This window comes from Balaenoptera acutorostrata, chromosome 7 (genome assembly GCF_949987535.1).
Source record: "Balaenoptera acutorostrata chromosome 7, mBalAcu1.1, whole genome shotgun sequence".
Taxonomy (NCBI): Eukaryota; Metazoa; Chordata; class Mammalia; order Artiodactyla; family Balaenopteridae; genus Balaenoptera; species Balaenoptera acutorostrata.
Genome location: NC_080070.1, coordinates 60471123 through 60486663, shown reverse-complemented (window position 1 = coordinate 60486663; position 15541 = coordinate 60471123). Strand labels below are relative to the sequence as shown.

At 40.3% G+C, this 15541-nt stretch overlaps 1 protein-coding gene across 2 annotated transcripts in view; it reads right to left on the bottom strand.

Annotated features, from left to right (window-relative positions):
- Positions 1-15541, bottom strand: part of ASB4 (ankyrin repeat and SOCS box containing 4) — a 122409-nt gene that overhangs the window by 74268 nt on the left and 32600 nt on the right. Inside the window, exon 4 of one of the 2 annotated variants that reach the window (XM_057549755.1) lies at positions 14432-14572. The exons of the other annotated variant lie outside the window; for it this stretch is intronic. The gene's annotated coding sequence lies outside the window, so the exon portion shown is untranslated. The remainder of the gene's footprint in view (positions 1-14431; positions 14573-15541) is intronic. 2 annotated transcript variants of the gene reach the window in all.

The following is a 15541-nucleotide window of genomic DNA, read 5'->3' as shown; positions in this document are numbered from 1 at the left end:
ATAACCAAAATTCACACTACCTAAAATTAAGACTGAATTTCACAGTTGGGGGGTGGGGGTGGGCTTCTCTTAATTCATCTTGAAAAAGAAAAGCAAAAATTATAGGGAACATATTTTCATCTAATATTTAACTTGTAGGTTGACAGTTACTTGTATAATTCATAGAACCACAAAATACAATGTTTACTATTTTCGGAGAAAGATATTTAATTCTTCTGATTCAATTTCATAATAACATGAAGCAATGTACTTTACCTTTTGAATGGTTTCTGTCAAACTAATATATAAAAAGAATCATATTTACAAACGTACTCAAGAGCTTCAACAGATTTGCCAAGGGCCTTTCTTCATCCTTTGATATTCCAATAACATACAAACTCAATGGCTGGAGTTCCCTCTAAAACACCAATCAAATCCTCATGCTCTCAAACTTTTCTTATTCAATTATTAACAGAAATAACACTGACAAATTGCCATTAGTAAATGGTTTTGTATGTGATTTGGGCAGTTCTCCAACGTTTTCATCAATCTCATGAAATCTTAGCTGATTTACAAAATTTGCAATTTCACTTTGTGATGGACATCAGAAAACCCAAGTGAGATATAGACCCAACAGTCAAGGGTATGTTCTCATATTTGAGTTTGCCACCTTGTGCCTGAGGGACTAAGATAATGGGTGATCAGTTAATAGACTCCATAATTCTTAACAGTAATAAAGTTTTTAATCTAACCTTACCATTCCAAATTTTACATTTTCTGCTTTCAAGGATAAACAATAAGTTGAGAGGGAGGGAGGCAAATACCAATGAATATTGAAAAGAAAATATCAGATAATACATAATTAAATCTCACATTGTGGTTCACAAAGCAATTCATTCCATTATTGGAAAGTTAAAGTCAGAGCTTCCTTGTTATATTGAGTCAAAATCTGCCTATTCATAATTTCTTCCCATTAAGTCTAATTATGAACATGCAATTATACATTTATAATTATACTCTTTCTAACATTTGAAAATAGCATTCTCTCTCATTAATCACTTTTTTCCTCAGGTAGTGTCAACTGTTCCTCATTTGGGGTGATTTTCAGAATTCTCTTGTCCTGCCTGTTCTCTTCCGGATCCTCTTTAGTTGATTGATAAATGCCCCTCTTAAATTTTGGTGCCTAACATGGAACATAATATTCCTAGAGGGAGCTGAAAACAAAGGATTCTGATGGATGACACCAGGGACACTCTGTTTTTGTTGAAATTGTATTGGGATTCTTAGAGGGCACTTTGCAAGCTTGCCTCGTGTTTCAGTTGTAATTCCTTCAACAAATACCTACTCAGAACCTTCAATATGCCAGACACTTATTCAGAGCACTGCAGTGGACAACAACAAAAATCCCTGCCCATGTGGAATTAAGCTAATGGATTTAAGTAGTTATGAAGTCCCCAGATCTTTCCAATCTCCTGTACACTAGAAACTGTCACAAAGTTGTAATTCACTGAATTTCATACAGAAATAATATAGTTTGTTTATATGCAATTAATTGATCTGGTCCCCCTTATGGGTTTTCTACATAACTTAGTGGCAAAGGGAAGGACAACTTAATTTTAGTCCAACCGGATATGCTTAGCCTGATCCAAATATTTAGCAGTCTCTTTAGGTAAATCCTCAGTCTCTTTGGATAAAAGTCTCTATCTTTGAGAATTTTGAATTTCCCTCTAATGTGGTCATTTCTAATATGGATTTCCCTCTGAAAATATGGGATATGTATAGGAGCAATACTAATTCAAAATACTAGTTCAATATACTAATACTTAGCATCCAGAATCAATTAGAAGAGAATTTAGCCATAAATAACCAGTATGGCTAGACCAGTGTACACCAGGTGAAGATCAGTCAGGGGTAGGAATGCAGCTTATATGACCTCATGAGAGGAGAGGCAGTCCTAAGATGAACTCATTGTCCTCTAGACCCTCCCTGATCTTCATAGCAGAGTGGCTCCTCTAAATTGGTCTTGTCTGTGTGTATTCAGGTTTCTGGCGTCCACCACTGGAGAACGTGATCCTGGTCATTTGCCTCCAATCTTGATGTCCTCAAATACCACAGCCTCTGGCTATGTTAGTCCAATGTATGCTCTGAAACTCTGTGTCCTCTCTCCAGGCACACTGCCACTCTCTCACACTTCATACAGAGACCATGAAGAACCAGCAGCTTTCTATACCCACCTTCTTGTCATCTTTTTGGGGCCAGAATGGACATGGACCTAAGCTGAGGGCTGGGGTTCTCCAGGGGGTCTACATTCTCCCTGATGCTGAGCCACTGATCTCAGCATCTTCAGACCTCCTCAGGCATACCTTGTTACCAAGTCCCCTCCCCTCTCCATGGCTCCACCAACGTTCAACTCTGAAACAAGTGTGTGACTAGGGATGAGAATGTGGCATCTAACCCCTCAATCAACCTATATCTCTTCTCATAATCCCTCAAGACTTCCAGCCTTCCTGACTAACAGGGTCCAGTTTTAGACTTCTTACTTCCCTTTAACTTTTTCTTTGTCTCCCTAGGTCGGCAAGCTTGTTGACCTCCCTCCATAGGTGGAAGAGCTGTTATCTTTACATTGTGGAAGAAACTTTGGATCCTGAATCCTTTGAGCATGGTTCTTGATATATTAAAGAAGGAGATACAATAATTTAGAAAAAAATCCTCATTTTCTTAAAGCCTGATTTTCACAACTATTGCATTTCTAAAAGTCAGCACTGAGATTTAAACCTTATCAAAGGCCAATATATCCTAGGGTGTTCTCATACTTTCTTTCCTTGGGTTGATAAACATCAAGACCTGGCCCTGAAGGCTGAAGGCTACAAAGTACACGATTTAAGAATGAAAATTAAAAGCACTGATTTAATGTTTGGAAACAAATTTCTAATTTTGACCTAAAGAAAGGACTTTAAGTTTTCCCACAGAAGCTATTTCGGTCCCCTCTCATAACTATAAAAATAAATAAATGTAAATTCTGCAGAACATTTTGAGAAAACAAAGAAAATTTCCATGAAGAAATGTAGAAAATTGAGAAAATCATCTGGATTATTGTGCTAAAAAATCAATTATTGACCAATTTATCTGAGCAGCAGAGGATAAAACTAAGAGATTATTATTTGCACTTACAAAACAAATAGCAGCTTAATTAAAATGCCCCTCAAGGTCATTCTAATATATAGGAAGTAATGTGACCAATGCTAATAAAACACATTTGAGAGCTTTCCGCACTATCCAGACCACTGCTTCGAGCCACCATCTCTCTAGGCCTCAGGAGGCAAAATTACACAGAGACTATATTTCACTCTGTCTATTCAGGCCCATCAGAAATTCCTGTCTCCTCTGATCTTAAAAATAAAAACTCCCCATCCCGTAAGAAGAGTTTTTTTATTAGTGTTTCACAACATGCTCAGGACAGTGTCCTCTCCTCTCGGAGCAAAGTGAAGAACCTGCTAACAAGGTGATGATATTGTGCAAGGGGCCTGGAAGACCCTCTTGTACTCTCTGAGGACCTATAGGGGAGGCAGCAGGCACAGAAGCCCGGCTGCTTGTTTTCTTGATGTCTGTGTACAACATAATCTGACCACTTGGAGTATCTTCTCTGAAACACAAATAGCTCCTTGGTCCCTGAAGGCATTTAAACATGAATTTGATGCTACTAAGCCAGCAACTACCTATCAAAGGCAACGACAGAGAAGAAATCAGAAGCCAAGGCTTCTAAGATATACCTACAGAAACCAAAACTTCTGTGAAAACAGAACCCCTTGGGCCTCCCTGACTTTCGTAGGCAGATGAATTAGGATGTCCTTGCCATCAGCCCACAGAAATCGTTGATAAGGTGGTCTGATATCTTTTTCTTCTTAGCTGCTATACTTAAGTCTACCATGTAGCATCTTACTGATTACATGTCATCTTGTTTTGTTTGTTATTGTGTCATATATGTTAGTGTTAATGTTTTATATAAAGATTGCTTTTGGTTATAGGTAACACCAACAACTGAAACTGACAAATAATAAAAAAGATTTATCAGTTTACAGAATGGACAATTCCAGTTAAAGCATGGGTTTCAGGAGAGCTCTGATCCAGGGATTTATAAAGTCATCAGGGCACTTTCAGGTTGCTGGTACTGTTAGTGGTATAATTACAATTGTCATCATTATTTCTAGTTTACAGATTAGGAAAACTAAGAACGCAAAGACTGTAAGTGAATTATACAAGGTTAAATGACAAATAAGTGACAGATCCAAGATTCAAGCCTACTCCTTGAGACTCCAAACCAATGTTGCTATTGGAGCAAAGGCTTTTTATAGAGTTTTGTGAGGCATTGTATTATGATCACTGAGTAACCTAGGAAAAAATCTGCTTAATTTACCTCTTCATTCAATAAACATCGATTAGGAACTTACTATGGGCCAGGCACTATATTAGTCATCTTTTGCTACATAACAAGTAACCCCAAAATGCATGACCTTAAAGCAATAATAATCACTTATTATCTCTCACGGTTTCTGTGGGTCAGGAATTCAGACAGGACACTATGGGAAAGGGAAAGGCTTGTCTCTGCTACATGATATTTGAGTCCTCTGCTGAAAGACTCAAAGGCTAGGTGTTAAAAGATCCCCTTTCAAAACGGTTTGGTCACTTAGCTAACAAGTTGGTGCAGGCAGTTTGGTTCCTGTCCGTGTACTCCACGGGGCTGCTTGAACGTCCTCATGACATGGCAGCTGGCTTCCCCCAGAATGAAGAACCCGTGAGAGGAAGTTGGAAGCTGCAATGCCTTTTATTACCTGACTTAGGAAGTCATACACCACCACTTCCACCATATTCTTTTGGCCACACTGCCCTGATTTGATGTGAGAGGAAGATTAAAGAAAGGCATGGGGGACTTCCCTGGTGGCCTAGTGGTTAGGATTCGGGCTTTCACTTCAGGGGCCCGGGTTATATCCCTGGTCGGAAAAGATCCCACAAGCCACACAGTGTGGCCAAAAAAAAGGAAAAGAAAAAGAAAAAGAAAGGCATCAATACCAGGAAATGAGAGTCATTGGAGGTTCATCTTAGCCACTGCTGGGGCTCTTCTTAAGCACCGTAAACACATGAAGAAAATCCCTACCTTTATGGAGCTTGTGTACTAGTGAAGGGATCATAGGGGAATCAGACAATTAAAAAAACAGTAAAAAACATAGTTTGTCAGGTGATAATACATGCCATAGAGAAAAATAAACTAGGGAAAGTCTAGGATCCCAGCCAGCCCATAAGTCACCCATGTACAGATCAGAAAAATGTATGTTCCTTTGGGCCAATAAGTGAAAAAAAGCATCCTCCACTTCCAGGCTCGTCCTGGGAAGGTGTTATGGCCTTGGAAAGCACGGCAATTTCAAATATATGATCAGAGAAGTCCTCACTTTCCCTGAGTAAAAACTTGAAAGAAGTGTGAGAGCAAGGCATGCTGATATCTAGGGGAAGAGCTTTCTAGGTCACGGGAGCAGGAGATGCTAGTGCCCTGAGATAAGGTAAAGGAGGTGACCCTAAAAGGCCATCCTCATTCAGATACCTCTACCTCTTTTCAGGTATTTTTGAAGCTCAACAAAGCTTAACAGTGGAACTGATGTATGTCATTTATTTCATTTCTTATACTTCTTGAACCCAAGTCCAGTTCTCTAAGTTAAGCCTATAACAGCATTTTTGTATTTGCTGTGTGTCTGGCCCGGTAGTAAGTTCTCAAAAATGGCTTATCATTGATGATGGTTTTATATTTTCCATAAATAAGCAGAAAAGTACACACTTCATTTTATTTGTGGATATTCAGTATTGAAGTGGAGCAAACCCCAAAATTTTTCAAACTATATTAGGGTTTCAATTCTCTGTTCTCCAAGGTCCCTATATCACCTTTCATGTTGGGGCATGGCAGACAATTTATAACAGAGACCTCGCAAACTAGTACCATTACAGCTATACTTCTGTAACAATGCAGATCAAGTCTGTGTGCTAAGCATACTATTTCAGAAGAACAATTTCCGTGGTTGAAAGAATCAAACCAAACAATGTATATAAATGTGATTTGTACATTGTAAAGCATTCCAGAAGCATTCCAGGATTACCATTGCTGCCGTTCATATCAGTGAGACTAAACAGAACATCACAACTCTCCTGAGAAAGAAAACCCTCCTGAGTAGCTCCTGGGGTTACTGTAAAAGAGCACTGGACTGGGAAACCCGGTTGTGTTCCCAGCTCTGGTGATAATTAGCTGTGTGTTTCAAATAATTCAAAATACCTCTCAACGACTCAGTTTCCGCTAAATCAAAATGAGACCTACTAGACCCACTCCTCAGCCTTTCGTTTTTTTTTCTCTCATTGAATTCGGGGTCTCCTGGATATTGGCAAAGCTTGACAGTGTTTTACAAGGGCAGAAGTCCGTGCCCCATTCTCTGAATGGGCTGCCCATTGCCCTTGCCCGCAGAGAGGGTCAGTTTCTGTCTTCAACCAGTTGGGGGCGCTGGAAGAACTCTTAAAACCGTCTCAATTCTAAAGTTCTTGGTGGAATTACAAACTGGAAGCGTGTGTTTAGCATAAAATCTGTTTTTTAAAAATCCCACAAATGACTGAAATGATTGCTTGGTAAGCAATAGGGCTCAAAATCCTTCTCAAGCACATCTTCGCTTAGAACTCTGTTTGTGGCCTGGCATCCTTCTCTTTGGAATGCTGAAGCCATTCTTTAGCCACTACTACACACTTGGAATTAATATCAGCGAACAAACCAGCTGTCTTCCGTGGGAGAGTATTTAGACTGAATTTGTAGTGCATCACTCTGAGCTTTTCTAGAGCTTTCTGGTCGCTGGCACCATGTTACATTGTTCTCTTTCATTTGCTCCCTTAATGACTGGTGGGTGACAGAATGGCTGGATTGACACAGGCAATAACCAAGCTCTGGTCCACCTGAATTTTGACAGACTACTTTTAATGTCATCGTTGACTGTGAAAGACAAGGTTTCTCGAGATAAAACATCCCTGCGCACACAGGGGGGCACTGACTCTGTGCTCCAGGTCTCCTAGCAACTGGCCTGCATTTACATGCCCTTCCAGCATGGTTCAAATGCCCAGCGCAGCTTGTATTTCCATCCCTCACCCTGTTACACACTTCACAAAATCAGCTCGAGGGAATCATTTACCACAATTTTGTCTCATCAGAACATATGCAGCATTTGCATCCTCTTTTTAATTTTGACAAATTTACAGAGGAAGAGGGAAGAAAACTGCCCTTCCCTTTCAGGTGTTAAAGACATCAGACTGTTCTGACTTGTCTTGTCTAACATTCTGGAACGTCCGTGAAGACCTACAGCTCTCAGAAGCCAGTAAGCTGTGTACCAATCGCAAAGATTCCTCAACTTTATTTTATGTTTGTGGAGATACTAAGCTGTGAATGCCCACAAAATGCATGAAAGCTGTTGGTGCTGGAGCGCTGCTGAACATAACACATAATCTCTGGGTTCTTACGGAGAAAACTTTGCATGATGAGTCATGCAGACAAAGCTTCAGTTACAGGAAAACCATAGGAAAATAATCTACCTAAAGAAAAACAGCATTCTTGCTTTTTTCAAGAACTTATTTACTTGTCAAGTAGAATCACAGAATTTTAAACTAGAAAACAGTTTTGACTTAAGTGTATCAAACCTACTTACTTAAGGAAAAAAAGTACTGAGACCAGATAGCTTGTGTGACTTACTCAAGATTCCACAGTGAATCAGTGGCAAAGTGGAGACTCAGGGTCAAGCTTCATACTTTAGCTTTTGATGCTGCCTCCCTACAGCTCTCGTTTTATACCTCCTCTCCCCGAATGGACTTAGCAGTGTGAAGAAAAACTAGGCAGCCACTTTAGTGCACACGAGAAAGTTATCCTACTCTCTTTAAAGTGGATAAATTTATGAAAACTTTACAAATTTGTAAAACAAGCAGTGTTCAATTATTATTTTATATAGGTGATATTCTGTTGTGGTCGCTATGTATTCAGGGGATTCAAAAGCTGACACACAGTTCATCCTTTGGCAGATATTTAAGAATGCTCTCTTAGAAAGAAATCCACAAATATAGCTTCTAACAACAAAGCACGTTTAAAAGCTGCAAACATTTTTCTGGAGAGAGAATTAAAGGCATGCTGTGAGTTGTCATTTATGTACTGTCTTTAACACACCAGGCCACATGATGGCAGTGTTACTCGGTAAATGAACCTGGAAAAACAACTGCAGTATCCCCTGGGGGGAAAAAAAAAATACGCCAATGCAGATAAAACTTGATCCAGATTAAATCACAAATATGGGTTAAAAATTTGGGGGGTTTATCCACTTAAACCATGTCTTTTATGATCATATTTTCCTACAATTAATTTCTCTGTTCAGAATTTGCCATGGGTCTATGATGTTATAGAATGAATTTCAAGATGTGAGTGGCTAGCAAATACATAAATATAAGTTAAACGTTGTTTGGAGGGGGAGGGCGGTTGTCGGTCTACTGTTTGTTTTCACTGCGATGGTATTAAGAAGAGCACTTAAAATAATAAACTAAATATGTTTTGTACCGTGTGTCTTTAGATTCTTTCCAGACGGTTATTGTCTTATGAGTCTCTGTCTTTGGGTGTGGGAAAGCAAGGCAAGCTTGCTTCTCATGCTCAGAATTTTCCTCTTAGGCTGAAAATATTCCCTCTAAGACGAGAAGGAGATTTCCTGAGTCTCTTCTAAAAAGGCGTGAAGCCACAGATGGAGGTGAAAGCAGCAGCTACTGTCAGTCAAGGCCCCAGGCAAGACTGTGAAATCAAAGATTTGTTCCCGTTTCCCAGCCCCGGTCCTTTCTAGTGTCTCTTAGGCTGCCCCTTGATAGCGCCAGGGGGTAAAAGAGCTAGGCTTGTCCTCTAGATCTTTCTTCTATTTCTTGATCCTTCCTAGGTGGATTTTGTATTTGAAACACGGGTTGTGAACTTTCTATAAATCTTACAAGAATGAATGTCAGTTACCTGCAAGGGAATATCTGGGGACAGGCATGCAATATACACCTAACTCATACAGCTAACAGACTTGGCCGGAAGCTGTCAGATGACTCTCTGGGCTTGCCTGGCAGTCCTGCCATCGCATACCATTCAACAACTATTGACAGAGTTATAATTTATGTGTCTGACACTCTGGTAGGAGTGGCAGCAGGATGAGTAGGAGGATGCAGCCCCCGATCTCAAGAACTTATAGTAGAATCAAAGAAATGAGGAATAAGACTACACAACAGGGCAGAATAGAATATACTGTGAGAGTATTATGGAAGGAAGAGCTCACACCTTCTGATTCAAGGCTCAAGAAAGATTTCATAGAGGAGGTGATATTTGACATAGGATTTTGATAGAAACCGAAAAACATCAGGTGTTTGGTTACACTGTGGCACTACCTAGGAATGCACTCTCCCCTAAATCTCCACTCACTGAAGGCCCTTCCCAGTCTTAACCTATGTCAACTATCCCTCATGGCAGGGAGTGAGGGCATAGGGAGAGAATGGTAATCCAATTTTACTAAAATAAAAAGAATCTCAACCGGAGAAATAGAAGATAACACTGGACAGCTGATTTGGGTCTATAACTATAGGAGGCCTTGAATGCAAATAGAGCAGTTCATGTTAAACCCCACCAATAATGGGAATCACTGAGGAATGCCAATACTCTGGGTAGTAATTTTACGTCCAGATTCTGGATCCAGCTGGGCATGGGGAGAACTATGTAAGAAAAGATAGTCATTAAATATAACTGATGACTTATTCTATTCTATCGGCAGCCTGAATTATGATAAGGGTTCTCAAACTTTAAGGTACTTCAGAATCATCTGGAAAGCTTGTTACATTGCAGACTGCTGGGCCCCAACTCTCAAAGTTCTGATTAAGTTTGGGTGAGACCTGAGAATTTGTTCAGTGCCAATGCTGCTGGTCTGGGGACCACACTTAAAGAACAATTAGTTTATGGGCTCTATAGAATATTTGCCAGGTTAGAGAAAGCTACTTCGTCCTAAGGATCATACCACAAAAATACCTCTTAAGCCCTTCCCTGATTATGGTTTCTATATTTCAGTGATTGGGAACATCAGATAATTTTTATCTTAACCACATGCCTGTTCTGAATTTAAAAAAAAAAATTGCTGTTGAAAACATGGTATGCATATAATATAAAAATGAGTTATTAGAATTTGTTTTATTTCCATCACAGACCTCATTGACTTGAAACTGTATGTTAAGTGATCACAACCAGCTATTGGGGGCTACAGTAACTTAGAATGTTGAAAGAAATATACAAAAACAAAGACCCAAGAAAAGAAGTTTAAATGATAATGAGTGAGATGACTGACTATCCCATTTGATAAATTTTATTTCTTTAAAATATGAAAACATTACCTCCTAAACGATTATTATTGTTTCCAGTTTTTTTCTAGTTTTTCACTAGCATAAATAATGCTATAATAAACATTTTGTAAAAAAAAAAATCAAAACATATAAGATATTATTAAGTGCTATAGTCTATGTATATCCTATTTTTATATTTTGGCCAAAAAAACAGAGAAAAATACAAATGGCCGTTTATATATATAAACGGCTGGGGTAATCATTCAATTGAATAGCCAAGAAAAGCTAATGGGCTATACAGTTCAGGACACGTATGCTCTTGGGGGCTAACGTGAGGTCAGGAAATGGTATCAACCTGATCATGTGATGTACAGTCTGGGCCCTATCTGTTATAGGTGTGCCTCTGCTTTTAGCAAATACCACTTTAAAAAGCCAGCTTTACAGAAAAGGTCAGGATTCATTGAAAAATCCTGGAAGGAGTCTTTGAGATAATTTATGGCTTTATTTTACAGTTGCTGAAGGTGAAGTAAAAAGCGGAAATGTGTCCAAAGCCACCCAGTTTCTTCTATCCCACATCCCATCTAACCTGATAGTCAGTGAGTAAACACCTTCCCTTCTCTGATTTCCCGCACCCTTCGCGTCCACCAGCCCTTGAGTCTCTCACTATTGTTCCCCATCTGTTGGCTCTGTCTCTCCAACAATGATTGCAAATGCCTCAAAAACAGGAGCCGCTTCTTCATCCCTCTCCTGAATTCCCTATGGATACATTAAGGGGCTGATTATTCCATTTATTAAAAAAGAAGAAACCTCCAAATTACAAAAGCATTCACAATAGGATCTGTATTCTATAGGCTCTTTCAGGTTGCAAGAGCAATGGAGACCAATCGTGCTTCCCTCATTAATGGGGGTTTATTGTGAGGACAAACAGGACGCAGACTCAGCAGCTGCACACACAGCCGGCCCCACCAGGAACTCCTCACTGCCTGTTATTGTCCTGGATGAACCTGTAGCTCCTACGGCCGAGGCCACGCAGCTGCTCTCCTGACTTAACTGCTTACCCTCTCTGTACCTCGGGTCCTTCACCTTTAAAATGGAGATCATCATAATACCTACCTCGTTGGCTTGTTGGGAGGATTAACTGGGTTGACATATGTAAAGCTCTTACAAGGGTATCTGGGGCATAGTAAATGCTAGAAGATGTTGGCTATCACTATTAATCCAGCCCCTCCCCAATATCTCCTTGAATATGAGGGTTCTGGCTCCTCTGAAAGATACAGGCACAAAATTCCCTTTTTGTCTTCTCTGAGAAGTTGGCTTTTCCCCCCCACATAGTTTCTGCTCACTGGTATCATTACTGCCCTGGTGCAGAGAATCAGCTCACTGCCCTTCACTTCAGAAAAGGCCTCAGGAGCGACTGATTCCGTGGAAACTCCCCACTGGTGAGCAATCATTTATTCTAGTGCCAGACTGCGGGAGGATTGAGAGAGGAAATGGAGGATTTATCAGATTAGCTTCCCTGTACTGAGGCAGTTTGAATTTTCTCTACAAGTTTTGGCAAATCTTGACTTAACTATAGCATGGCTAAATTCTACAAACACTGTGAGGTGGGAACTAGAGATTCCCAGGAGGACCTGAGCTGAAATTGTAGAGTTGGACCTGTGTGAGGCTGCAGGAGCACTACTTGGGGCCGGCTGCAAATCTCGCTGAGGTGCTAATGTTTTATCATTCTGCAAAGACGCTCTCTTGTAGTTAGCCCAGCTATTCAATCTGGAGTCTGTCCTGAGCCTTATTTGCTCAAGGCTATGCACATGGACCTAGGCAGAACATCCTTAAAGCCCCTATTAGTGCGAGCTGACTGCTTTCCCCTGTGAAGACAAGCACTACATGGCAGTAAAATGCAAATCCACTAACAGGCAACTGCAGATTTATAGCACTGCAGTTCCAGAGGAATCACAGGAAATAGAACCTTGTCTCTCCTGGAAAATCGGAGCTACAAACTTCTCCAGACTGCTCAGGACTCCACACAGGAATGGCTACATAATTTGCAAGGCCCAGTGCAAAGTTAAAATATGGGATCTCCTGTTTAGAAATTACTACGACTTTCAAGATGGTGACAATAGAGGATTAATACAAGTGCTGGATCTTTCAGAGCACAGGGCCCTGGGCAACTGCCCAAGTCACATGCCTATGAAGCTAGATCTGATTCCAGGTGTCATTGAAAAATGGCACTTACGGTTTAAACACATCATATGGCCTATGGGGAGAGAATATGAGTGCAGGGGTCAACCTTGTTTCCCCACCTCCTGCAGCCCTGGGGACAACCACCCCATCAGATGGGGGTAGAATCAAAACGGACCACATTGCTGAGCCCCGCCTAGTTTTACTAGTGATATTGTGTCATGCTCCCACCACCACACACCACACACCACCCTTTGCTGTGAGTCTGAGAACACTCACACTCCCCCTCTGGTCCTTGTGGTTTCTGCTTTGCATTCAGTAAGAGATCGAGTAGCACAGTGCTTGAAAGTACAGACTCCGTACCATTGCTAGTTGTGAAACCTTGGGCAAGTTATTTAATCTTTCTGTGCCTCAGTTTCTTCATGTATAAAAATGTGGATAACAGTAGTAGCTGTCTAAGAAAGCAAAATATGTTAGCACACCTAAAATACTTAGAATTGTCCTGGCTACACAGTAAATGTTCTACGGTATTAGCTGTTACTAACCTGCCACCCTTGTCCCAACTGAAATCTTCTGTTGCTACCATCACTGCCCTCTGGACTCCTGAAGTTCATGTTGGGGGTTGGGGCATTCCTCCACTGAGGCAAGAGGGTACTGGGCCAGGACTTCAAATTCATTACAGGCCAAAAATTCAGACATCTGTTTATATTTCCAAATGAGGTTAGATACATATGTTCACAGAGATACACTAACAACATTGGAGGGCCTCTGTTCCTCCTACAAAAGTAATTGCTAAGTGTAAATATTTTAAGTTCAGTACAACCCTACTTTGGCATGTCTTCATTTTTAAGTATACCGGAGGCTGTGGAAATAGAGGGGGCCTCCTCAGCGTATCAAGGGTCCTTGACACGGCCACTCCTGACCTTCCTCCTCTTTCCAGTAGTTAGAAAGGCAGGAACTGGAATCCACATTGTTTTGCAAATGAGAAAGCCCACAGGAAAGAGAAGGCAAAAATAACATGGTCCCTGAAGCAGGAGCTCTGGGGATCAAAACTGACTCAAGGGTTTCCCTGGTGGCGCAGTGGTTGAGAATCTGCCTGCCAGTGCAGGGGACACAGGTTTGAGCCCTGGTCTGGGAAGATCCCACATGCCGCGGGGCAACTGGGCCCGTGAGCCCCAACTACTGAGCCTGCGCGTCTGGAGCCTGTGCTCCGCAGCAAGAGAGGCCACGACAGTGAGAGGCCCGCGCACCGCGATGAAGAGTGGCCCCCTCTTGCCGCAACTAGAGAAAGCCCTCGCACAGAAACGAAGACCCAACACAGCCAAAAATAAATAAATAAATAAATTTATAAAAAAAAAAAAAATACTCAAACTCCAGCCCTGTTTTCTGTGAGGCCAGCCATGTTCGTTGAAGGGAGCATCTGTTTTTCTGTAGAATGGATTAAATGTACCTTCTTCCCTAAGTCACAGGGCTGCTGGCATTCGGGCAGGATAGATACTTCAGAAAACACAGTAAGAATGGAGCCAAAGGGGAAAGGAAAAAAGGAGACATTTCAAAGAGGTCATCAAGAACCAAGTCACTCTGGTATCAATGATGGCTGAAAATGGAAATATGGCATAAAATAGGAGTTGACTTTAAAGCTCTAGAAGAAAACAAACAAAAGGTTGAGCTTACTTTGTAAACAGGGTCATATACTATGAGTTATGTGTGAATTTCTTTCTCTTGTTTGGTGATAGATTAGAAAGGAATTTTAAATAAAACATAAATATCTTTCCTAATTGGGGGGGTGGAGAGGGAAGAAAACCCTACCTTTAGTTTCAAATGAATTAATGGATGGGGAAGTGCGAAAATTATCATCAGCCTTTCTTCTTACCGTCAGTCACCACAGCTGCAATGCCTGTCCACACAGCAAACAAGAAATGAGAAAGCAGCTGCCGATGCAGCCTCTGCAAGGCTTTACTGTCCTCCTGGCGGCGCAGGGGTAGACAGGGAATCGAGCAAATCTGTGTACTCTCTGCTTGGTAGATAAAAAGAGAATTTTATTGCACAAGGTTTATAAATGTGGCCCTTGCTACATGTGTTTGTTCATTTTTTAAAAATTTTAATGGAAAAACAGTATTTTATTTGCTTAGATCTATGCATTTTAAGAGTCTTAAAAATAAGCATAAAAGAGCTTTTACTGCAACATAAAGATCAAAGAGAGTCGATTTCCTCCCATAGCTATTTCTTCAGGTGTTTTTTATTCTGAAATGTTATCTTCTTCTTTTCAAAATGGTGCCCAGAATGAAAAAGCGATCTGTATTTAAATATTTGCATTATATTTCTTTCGCTTTTCAAGAAACTGTGTGCCCAGACATTTTATGGTCAGAGTACACTTATAACGAAACTAGAACAAAAATTCAGAAATTGTATACCTGTAATTTGGGGGAATGTGTTTAAAATTAAAAACAAAAACCAAAAACTTTTTCCAAGAAGAAGCTCTGTGCACTGTATTAGGATGGGCTACTCTGATTCAGAATCTGTTGCCATGGTGACCAACCTGGGTGCCTTGTGGGCTCTGTAAGACAGGCTAGTGTGGTAATTATATAAGCTGAAGTGCTGCTGAATAACCCCAGGAAGGCAGGACTGCCTCAGTGCAATTTCTAGGAAACAACTATTTTAAAATTCATACATCATAATGCCTTCTTCTTTTATATGGAAATCTACCATTTTGTATTTTTTGTATATAAATCTGATAAGACTGATAGAGGAGAAAATAAAATTTACTAACTTCTGAACATCAGAAATATGCCAAATTAACTGTATTTTATACTAATGAATTTATTTCCAACAATTCTATTTTTTTATGACTGGACAATGAACCAGCAATTAAATGGCCTACTGTTTGTCATAATATGCCACGTGTGACTTAGTTTTTAAAAAAAATATGTAATATATAATAATTATAAAAGTATAAGTAGGTAATTGATTAGAACAATAAATC